The sequence below is a fragment of the Tamandua tetradactyla genome, chromosome 22 (genome assembly GCF_023851605.1).
Source record: "Tamandua tetradactyla isolate mTamTet1 chromosome 22, mTamTet1.pri, whole genome shotgun sequence".
NCBI lineage: Eukaryota > Metazoa > Chordata > Mammalia > Pilosa > Myrmecophagidae > Tamandua > Tamandua tetradactyla.
Window position 1 is genome coordinate 13,657,626 of NC_135348.1, and position 11,625 is coordinate 13,669,250.

Consider the following 11,625-nt stretch of genomic DNA (forward strand, 5'->3'; position numbering starts at 1 on the left):
TATATACTCAGAAGAATTGAAAGAGGGACATGAACAGACATTTGCACACTGACGTTCGTAACAGCATTATTCACAATTGCCAAAAGATGGCAACAACCCAAATATCCATCAACTGTTAAAAGGATAAACAAAATGTGGTACATACACATACAATGCAATATTATTCAGCTGTAAGATGAAATGAAGTCCTGAGGCATGCAACAACATGGATGAACCCTGAGGACATGCTGAGTGAAATAAGCCAGACATAAAAGGAAAAGTATTGTCTGGTCTCACTAATATGAACTCATTATTATTAGTTATATTATAAAAGCAAACTCTAGGAGGGAAAATTTAGAGAATAGGTTACCAGGAGATAGAAAGAGGATAGAGAAGCATTGGGAAGCCGATGCTTAACTTGTAGAAAATTTTTAATAAAGTTGATTGTAAATGTTTGGAAATGGATAGAGGTAATGGCAGTACCCAACTGTAAGGGTGACTTAACAGAGCTGAATTATGGGTGTGATTATGGTTGAAAGGGGAAGTTTAGAGTTGTGTATGTCACTGGAAGGAAAGCTAAATAAAACATCGGACTGTATAACACAGTAAACCCTGCTGTGGATGATAACTGTAGTTAATCGTATAAATATGAGAATATTTCTTTCATGAATAGAACAAATGTGCATCACTACTACACGTTGTTAATAATAGGGTGGTATATGGGGGAAAATACAACTAATGCACACTATGGACTATAGTTAATTGTAACATCATAATATTCTTCCATCAATTTTAATAGAGGTATGATACCAATGCTAAGTATCAATAATAAGGGGCTAAAGAGGTAAGGGGTAAGGTTTTGTTTTTTTTCTTGAGTAATGAGAATGTTCTCAGATTGATTGTGGTGATGAATGCACAACTCTGTGATTTTACTGAGAGCCATTTGGATAGACTATGTGGTGTGTGAATAAAACTGCTTAAAAAATACCACAAAGTCTCTATAATTAAAACAGTATGGGGTGATGCAATGGTGGCTCAGTGGCAAAGTTCTCACCTGCCATGCCAGAGATACAGTTTCCATTCCTGGAGCCTGCCCATGCCATAAACAAACAAACAAACAAACAGAAAAACCAATATGGTCCTGGTGCTTCAATATTCAGACTAATGGACTAGAATAGAAAGTTCAGAAACAGACCTAAATTCCTACAAAAATTTAGTATATGATAAAGTGGTATCTCCAGTTATGGGACCGAGATAGGCATTTAAATAAATGATGCTGAAACAACTGGATAGTCATTTGGAGAAAGATAAAACTAGATTTATAATTTATACCATATATAAAATTAACTCCAAAATGGATCAGAGATCTAAATGTACAAAATGAAATCATGTAAGTACTTGAAAAAAACATAGGTAAATCCTCTATAATCTTGGATTAGGTAAAGGGTTTCTAAGTATTACTCAAAATCCAGATGCAACTTAAAAATTGATAAATTTGACTGCATAAAGCTTTTTAAAAACTTCTGCATAACGAAATACACATCATAAGCAGAGTCAAAAGACAAATGACAAGTTAGGAAAAAATATTTGCAAAAAGAACAAAATTCCTATAGAACAATAGAAAAAATGCATGAACAGACAATTCATACACACATACAAATTATAAAAATGACCCTGAAAGATGAATCCAGACCTGGCTCCGTGGGATCAACAATTACATCCTGACCAAAAGGGGGAAGAGACGTGTAATCAATAAAGTATCAGTGGCAAAAAGAGTTCAAATAGAGTCGAGAGGCTACTCTGGAGGTTGCTCTTACACAAGCTTCAGGTAGACCTTGCTACCTATCATAACCTGCCAAAACCCAACCAGGACCATTCCAGCCAATCCTAAAGAACCCCCAGAGCAATATATAAGATTCCACAAGAGTTCCAGGCACTAGAGTAACTTGCCAGAAACTTACAACCTCTAGATGGGTCGAGATAAGTCCTGAACAGCCTCTCCAGAACATTAGACAGTTCCATCTCCCTACCCCATATTGGTGACAGACCCTTCCAATATCAAATTCAAAAATTTAGAATTGCCATAGCCCAAAAAACTCCAACAACAGCTATGGAAAGATCAAAGGTGACGGTGGAATTATATGCAGAAGGTAGGACTTAACAAATGAATATGAGTGCTGAATGATTAAATTCATTCCTCTTTTAGTCTCCAGTATTTTAGAGCAGCTTGAAGTAAAAACCTACAATTGTGAAATTGTAACCCATGTCAAAGTCTGAAATATGTTCTACAACTAATTGTGTGTTGTGCTTTGAAATTTATAGCTTTTTTGTGTATATGTTATTGTTCACAAAAAAGAAGGAAAAAAATTGATTGTGATGATAAAAAATTATTTAAGCCCTCTAGCCTCCTATATTCTGGAGCAGCTAGAAGGAAATATATAAGAGGATCATATGGTAGCCCATGACAAACTCTGGGATCTATCCTGAAACCACGTTTTGAAGAGTGCTTTGAAAACGATTGCTTTTTTATTTCTTTGCTTTGTATATGTTATACCATACAATAAAAAAAGTAAAAAAAAAAAAAAAAAAAAAAAAAAGACCCTGAAACATGAAAATATGTTCAAATCACATACAATAAAAGAAATTCAAATCAAATTATATGGAGATACCTTTTCTCATCCATCAGATTGGGAAAATTTTTAAAATAGATAATATACTCTGTCAGCAAATCTTCAAGGAAATAGGCATTAATACTCAACAGGAATATAAAATGTTACAACTTCTATGGAGAGTAATTCGACAATATATAAGAAATCAATATATGCATTTACCTATGACAGAGCAATACCTCTTCTAGGAATTTATCCTGAAAATATACCTCCAACAATATAAAAAGGCATATACACAATGTTATCATTTTTAATGACAAAATATTGGAAATAACTGAATGTTTAAACATAGAAGATTAAAGTTTTGAACATACACAAGTGAAATGCTAAGTAGCTAAAAATGAATGAGAAAGAGCTCTGTCAACTGATATAGTGCAATTACCAGGAGTATATATTTTTGTACATATTTTTATTGTAAAATAAAACATATATACAAAAAAAGGAGTAAATTTCAAAGTACATTGTAACAACTACTTACAGAACATATTTCAGATGTTCAGGGTTACAGTTTCACAATTTTAGATTTTTCCTTCTAGCTTCTCCAAGACACTGGAGACTAAAAGAAATATCAATATAACGATTCAGCAGTCATACTCATTTGTTAAATCCCGTCTTCTCTGTTTTAACTCCTCCTTCTCCTTTGGTCTTTGCTCCAATCTTTAGGAGTTTTTGGGCTGTGCCCATTCTAACTTCATGTTGCAAAGAACCATTGACAATATGGGAAAGGGGATGGAACTAGATGACTTTCTGGAAAGGCTGGTCCCTCTGGGTATTAAAATTTATCTGGACTAGGAACCCATCTGGAGGTGTAGGTTTCTGGAAAGTAATCACATTGCATGAAACTTTTGCAGAATCTCAGAGCCCAAGGTGATTTTTAGGGTTGGCAGGAATGGTTTTGGTTAGGGTTTGGCAAACCATGGTAAATAGTAATATCTAGATAAAGCTTGTGTAAGAGTAGCCTCCAGAATAGCCTCTTGATTCTATTTGAATTCTCTCAGCCACTGATAGCTTATTACATTTCAATTCTATTCTCCCATTTGGCCAAGCAAGCATTGTTGATCCCACAGTGCCAGGGCTAGGCTCATCCCTGGGATTCATATCCCATGTTGCCAGGGAGACCTCCACTCCTGGATATCATGTCCCACATAGCGGGGGGAGAGTAATGATTTTACTTGCAGAATTGGGCTCAGAGAGAGAGAGAGAGGTCATATCTGAACAACAGAAGAGGTCCTCTGGAAGTAACTCTCAGGCATAACCATAGGTAGGCTTAGATTCTCCATTACATAAATGAATGTCACAAAAACAAGCCTCAAGATTAAGGGCTTGGGGTGGTGCCGGAGAAGATGGCGGCTTAGTAAGACGCGCGGGTCTTAGTTCCTCCTCCAGAAAAGCAACTAAAGAAACAGAAACAATACGAAACAGCTCCCGGAGTCACGACAAGACCAAAAAGACAGCGTACCCCATTCTGGAACGGCTGAACGGGCAGGGAGAATCCTCTGCAGTGAGATACCCGAGGGGCACACGTTTTCCCGGCCGGGGCGGTTGGCGACTGGGGTCTTCTCCACGCATGTGGCTCCCCGGTCTGACTGGGAACGTTGGATAGTGGGGCCCTCCCGTCACGCTTGGCGTCTCGGGCCAGCTGGGCAATTTGGACTGGCACTCCCCCAAGCCGCGGCGGCTGGCGACCCCCCCTCCACGCGCGGTTTCCCGGGCCGACTGCGAGATTCAGGTTGACAAATTAAAGGAGCCACAGCATCTTTTACTGGTGGGCCCCGCAGACAGACGAGCGCCACGAGCGCCACCTACTGGGCAGGAAAAGAAAAACAGAGCCCAGAGATTTCACAGAAAAACCTTTCAACCAGCCAGGTCCCACACCCAGGGAAATCTGATCAAATGCTCAGACACCAGCAGAAAATAATGGATGACGCTCGGAAAATTGAAGATATGGCCCAGTCAAAGGAACAAACCAATAGTTCAAATGAGATACAGGAGCTGAGATAACTAATGCTGAATATACGAACAGAAATGGAAAAACTCTTCAAAAACCAAATTGATAAATTGAGGGAGGACATGAAGAAGACATGGGCTGAACAAAAAGAAGAAATAGAAAATCTGAAAAAACAAATCACAGAACTTATGGGAGTGAAGGACAAAGAAGAAAAAATGGAAAAAACAAAGATACCTACAATGGTAGATCTAAAGAGACAGAAGCTACAATTAGTGAACTGGAGGATGGAACATCTGAATTCCAAAAAGAAACAGAAACTATCGGGAAAAGAATGGAAAAACTTGAGCAGGGGATCAGGGAACTGAATGACAATATGAAGCGCACAAATATACGTGTTGTGGGTGTCCCAGAAGGAGAAGAGAAGGGAAAAGGAGGAGAAAAACTAATGGAAGAAATTATCACTGAAAATTTCCCAACTCTTATGAAAGACCTAAATTTACAGATCCAAGAAGTGCAGCGCACCCCAAAGAGAATAGACCCAAATAGGCGTTCTCCAAGACATTTACTAGTTAGAATGTCAGAGGTCAAAGAGAAAGAGAGGATCTTGAAAGCAGCAAGAGAAAAACAATCTGTCACATACAAGGGAAACCCAATAAGACTATGTGTAGATTTCTCAGCAGAAACCATGGAAGCTAGAAGACAGTGGGATGATATATTTAAATTACTAAAAGAGAAAAACTGCCAACCAAGACTTCTATATCCAGCAAAATTGTCCTTCAAAAATGAAGGAGAAATTAAAACATTTATAGACAAAAAGTCACTGAGAGAATTTGTGACCAAGAGACCAGCTCTGCAAGAAATACTAAAGGGAGCACTAGAGTCAGATACGAAAAGACAGAAGAGAGAGGTATGGAGTAAAGTGTAGAAAGAAGGAAAATCAGATATGATATATATAATACAAAAGCCAAAATGGTAGAGGAAAATATTATCCAAACAGTAATAACACTAAAAGTTAATGGACTGAATTTCCCAATCAAAAGACATAGAATGGCAGAATGGATTACGACCCAGCAATACCACTGCTAGGTATCTACTCAAAGGACTTAAGGGCAAAGACACAGACGGACATTTGCACACCAGTGTTTATAGCAGCATTATCTACAACTTCAAAGAGATGGAAACAGCCAAAATGCCCATCAACAGACGAGTGGCTAAACAAACTGTGGCGTATACCTACGATGGAATATTATGCAGCTTTAAGACAGACTAAACTTATGAAGCATGTAATAACATGGATGGACCTAGAGAACATTATGCTGAGTGAGTCTAGCCCAAAACTAAAGGACAAATACTGTATGGTCCCACTGATGTGAACTGACATTCGAGAATCAGCTTGGAATATATCATTGGTAACAGAGACCAGCAGGAGTTAGAAACAGAGTAAGATAATGGGTAATTGGAGCTGAAGGGATACAGACTGTGCAACAGGACTAGATACAAAAACTCAAAAATGGACAGCACAATAATACCTAAGTGTAATGTAACTATGTTGGAACACTGAATGAAGCTGCACCTGAAATATGGTTTTTTTTTTGTTTGTTTGTTTGTATCTTTTGTTTTTGTTTTTTTCTTTTTCTTTTTTTATATATATATATTTTTATTAGTATTATTATTTTAATTCTCTTCTCTATATTAACATTCTATATCTTTTTCTGCTGTTTTGCTAGTTCTTTTCCTAAATCGATGCAAATGTACTAAGAAATGATGATCATACATCTATGTGATGATACTAAGAATTACTGAGTGCATGTGTAGAATGGAATGATTTCTAAATGTTGTGTTAATTTCTTTTCTTTTTTTTGATTAATAAAAAAAATTTAAAAAAAAAAAAAGATTAAGGGCTTGGCCTGTTGACTTGGGAGTCCCTAATGTCTGAGACAGTATCAAGGGGTTTCCCAGGTGGTAAAACTTAATAGTTTCATATTTTTTTCTCCTGCCCCTCAAGGGACTTTGCCAATAGTTTTTAATGATCTGTTCAACATAATCTGGAATGTATCCAGGCATTACATTAAGCTATCTAGAGTTACAAGCCCTCATTTCCATTCTGGGCCCTTTGTGTTGGGGTTGTTTAAATGATCTATCCAGAATGATTGAGTTAGATTATGTGCTATAGAAAATTTAGAATTTGGGCAAAGTACACCTCTTTTCCTTTGGTTTCATTGGGTAGATCAAGTTCTAAAATACAGACAATGTCCTCCATACCCGTGTATTCTGATTTACCTTAGATCTGACCTGATCAGCTTTGTTCTTATCTCTAACTGAAGCCTGATCTGTTTTTCAATTTCTTTAATAGTTGTTGTATGTGGCAATGCTGACTTTCAGACCTACAGAACTCCTACTTTGAGTCTTAGTTGTCATACAGATACCCAAAGTTCCAGGGAAATACCAGGTTATACATATATAGCACAGCCTCTCAAAATCTAGAAATAAGAATTACAGCTCTGAACTAAAATGTGACTGCTATAACAGCTGACATTCTAGGCCCCAATTTTCTTATAATCTTTTTGTATATTTTTTGACCTTTGGAAAAACATTAATGTTTTGCATATTCAAAAAAAAAATAAAATAAACCAGATTGTGTATGGGAGGGGAGAGGAGAACAAGACATAAAACTAAATGCAAACAGAAACAAATAAACCCACTTACAGCTTAACTAAAAGAGAAAAATAGCCTAATCCAGGTAACTTTTCAAACCATATACACTCATCTAAAGAAAAGGCTTGCAAACAAATCCTGAATTCTTCATAATAGGTTTATTTTTCAGTGATATAGGTTTAGCAGTTTTGAAACAATATTATGTATACTGCAGGAATGAGAACATGATTAAATATATTGCTGTCATTGGGAGCCAGGTTTCTCACTATGGAAGAAGATATAAAATGGGGAAGGTAAGGAATAACTGGGGAGCGTGGTGAGGGGAGGTGGTTTACACTGGAATTAGAGGCATCAGCATAGATTCATGGTGACTAGAAGCTGTGATACCTCAGTAACAATGGGTAAACCTAGCTCCCAGATCTTGGTTCCCAAATACCATTCTCAACTACAAGGAATCCAGGACTTGATGCAGAAATAGTTGATTGCACAGCTGAGGCCGGGAAGGTACAAACTGAACCAGAAACATCTTACTTTGCCAGAAGGTAAAAAGAAGTGTTAAAACAAAAACAAAAACAATGAGGACATGTAAAAAGGACTCAGAAATCAGCTTAAAGGGATTCCAACTGGACAAATCTGGGACAATTTATAAATAAAGATAGTAATTGATTATCAGCCACTCAAAAACAGAATCCATGGGTTCATACGAATAATAAATAGACAAACAAGGAGAAAGGAAGGCTCTTTTGGGGGGGGGGGGCAATAGAATGGTGATGTTGACATTTTGACTAATAAGTTAGAAGGAATAATTGAAGTCTAAAGTCACGATTTTGTTTCCATCATAGTAAATATTGATTCAGGCAAGAAGCATCAGTGGATGAAAAATCTAGGTGGCACTGGGAATAAACAGAATAAAGAAAGGGTTTAAGTGAATCCAAATTGTACAGATAAGTTGCAGAAGCAGGTAGTTTAGTATCCCAGAACACCTCTTCCTACTGCATTGTTGCCTCTCCCTCAGTTCTTTTTTTTCAATATTTTATTGAGAAATCTTCACTCACATACATTCCATACATGATGTACAATCAGTGGCTCACAATATCATCACTTGGTTGTGTATGCATCGCCATAATCATTTTTTAGAACATTTGCATCACTCCAGAAAAAAGAATAAAAAGGAAAAAGAAAAAACTCATACACACCATACACCTTACCCCTCCCTCTCATTGACTGCTAGTATTTCCATCTACCCAATATACTTTAACCTTTATTCCCCCTATTTTAATCCATATATTTTTTTACACACCTCTTCATACCCTGGATAAAAGGACCATGAGACACAAGATCTTCACAATCACACAGCCACATTGTAAAACTTACAGGTTTATACAACTGTCTTCCAGAAACAAGGCTACTGGAACACAGCTCAACAGTTTGAGGTACTTCCCTCCAACCACTCCAATATACCATCAACTAACAAGGGATATCTATATAATGCATAAGAACAGCTTCCAGGTAACCTTTTAACTCTTTGAAATGTCTCAGTCACTGAAACTTCATTTTTTTTCATTTCTCTCTTCCCCCTTTTGGTCAAGAAGGCTTTCTCAATCCCTTGTTGCTGGTTCCTAGCTCATCCCGGGAATTCTGTTCCACTTGATGCCAGTTTCCAGCCCATCCCAGGAATTCTGTTCCACGTTGTCAGGGAAATTTACACTCCTGGAAGTCATGTCCTACTTGGGAGGTGAAGGGCAGTCAGTTCACTTGCTGTGTTGGCATAGAGAGAAAGGCCACATCTGAGCAACAAAAGAGGTTCTCTAGGGGTGACTTTTGGGGCTAATTCTAAAGTAGGCTTAGCCTATCTGTTGTACAAATAGGTTTCACAGGGGTGAACCCCAAGATAGAGGGTTTAGACTATTGATTTGGTTGTCCCCACTGCTTGTGAGAATATCAGAAATTCTCCAAATGGGGAAGTTGAGTATTTCCTTTTTTCTCCTCTTTCCCCTAAGGGGATTTTGCAAATATTTCTTAATTAAAAAAATTTTTTTTTTTTTTACTGAGAAAAATCTTCACACACGTACTTTCTATACATGATGCACAATCAATGGCTCACAATATCATCACATAGTTGGGTATTCATAATCATGATCATTTTTTAGAACATTTGATCACTCCATAAAAAAAAGAAAAAACCCATAAATGCCATACACCTTACCCCTCCCTCTCACTGACTGCTAGTATTTACATCTATCCAATTGATTTTACCTTCTCCCCCCCCATTAGTTATGTATTTATTTTTATCCCTATTTTTGACTCATCTGTCAATACTCTGGATATAAGGATCATCAGACACAAAATTCTCAAAATCACACAGTCACATTATAAATGTTACATCTTTATACGATCATCTTCAAGAATCAAGGCTGCTGCGACACAGCTCAACAGTTTCAGGTTCTTCCCTCCAGTCACTCCAAATACACGATAAACTAAACAGGGATATCTACATAATGCATAAGAATAAACTCCAGGATAACCTGTTAACTCTGTTTCAAATCTCTCAGCCACTGAAACTTTATTTTGTCTCATTTCTCTCTTCCTCCTTTTGGTCTATAAAGCTTTCTCAACCTCTTGATGTCAGGTCCTGGCTTATCCCCAGCTTTCTGTCCCATGTTCCCATGGAGATTTGTACCCCTGGGAGTCATGTCCCACATAGGAGGGACAGCAGAGCGTTCACATGCTGAGTTGGCTTCACATCTGAGCAACAAAAGAGGTTCTCTGGGGTGACTCTTGCGGATAATTTTAAGTAGGCTTAGCCTGTCCTTTGCAGGAATAAGTTTCAGAGGGTCAACCCCCAAGATCAAGGGTTCAGCCTATTCATTTGATTGTCCCCACTGTTTGCAAGAATATCAGAAATTCTCCAAGTGGGGAAGGTGAATATCTCCACCTCTCTTCCCATTTCCCCAAGAGGACTTTGCAAATACTTCTTTATTTGCTGCCCAAATTACTCAGAGATTTATCAAGGCATCATATTCACCTGGACAAACCAATAAAACCTCATGTCCTATTCAAGATTCCATGTACTTATGGTGTTCAACTAAACTGACCATACAAGTTAAATTAGGAAATGCACTACCAAAATATAAATTGACACCCAATGAACATCTCTCCTTTTAGTTTCACACAGAAGATACGGACGATATCATCCTTTACTCTGTATTCTGATACCTTAGTTTAATCCAAATCAGCTTCATTCATATCTCTACTCGAAGTCTGATCACTTTTTCAATATTTTAAACAGTTCCTGTATGGGGTACTGCTGACTTTCATAGCTTCAGAGCTCTAACTCTCAGTCTCAGGTGTCACATAAATGCCCGAACTTTCTGGGAAAGACCATGTTATATACAAACAGCTCAGTATCTCAGAATTTAGAATTAATAGTTACACCTCCTAAATATATGTGCCTGTGTAAGAGTTTACAGTCTAGGACCATTTACAATAGACCCCAACCTGATAACCCATGCTCTCGACTTAGTTCGCTGAGTTTTTATATTATAGTTAGTTCATTGGTGGTTTTAAGTGTATTGCTTGTTTTCTTAAATAAAATTCTCTTAAAAATTTAAAAATATATAGTTAGCTCATATGATTGGGGTGCGATATTTGTCTTTTTGTTCCTGACATTTCATTCAACATACAGTTTAACTCACCAAGTTGCATGTCTCACAACTTAATTCCTTCTTGAGACCCCTCAGTAGTTCATTTTATGTACACACCATAGTTCCCCCTTCTATTCCTCAGTCATTGTACCCTTAGGCCACCTCCATTCATTGTGGATCAGGAACACTGTTGCCATAAACACCAGTGTGCAAATGTCCTTTCATGTCCCCCCACTCAGTTCCTCCTAGTATATGCTGAGCCAAGGGGCTGCACCTCTCATTTTCCCTACTGACAGTGAATAGGTGTATCTCCTTCTCACATTTTCTTTAGCACTTGTTTCTTTCTGTTCATTTTAAAACAGTTTTATTCACACATCATACAATCCAACCTAAGTGTATGGGCATGCCTTCCCCACCATACTCTATCTGAAGACATTTCGTTTTCTTCCCCTAAGAATTCTTACCCCTATCCTATTCCCCCATTCTGTTGAAATTTAGTTTTGTCATAATGCCTTTGTTACATTCAGTGAAAGCATATTACAATGTTACTGTTGACTATAGACCCTTGCTTGCATCGATTATACTTTTTCCCATACACCATCTATTTTCAATTCCCTGCAATATTGACATCTATTTTTCTCCCTCATGCAAAAATGCGTTTTAATTTATACATTTAATCACCATAATTGTCCATTCTAGGCATTCCTAAATTATATCATCTCAGTCTTTA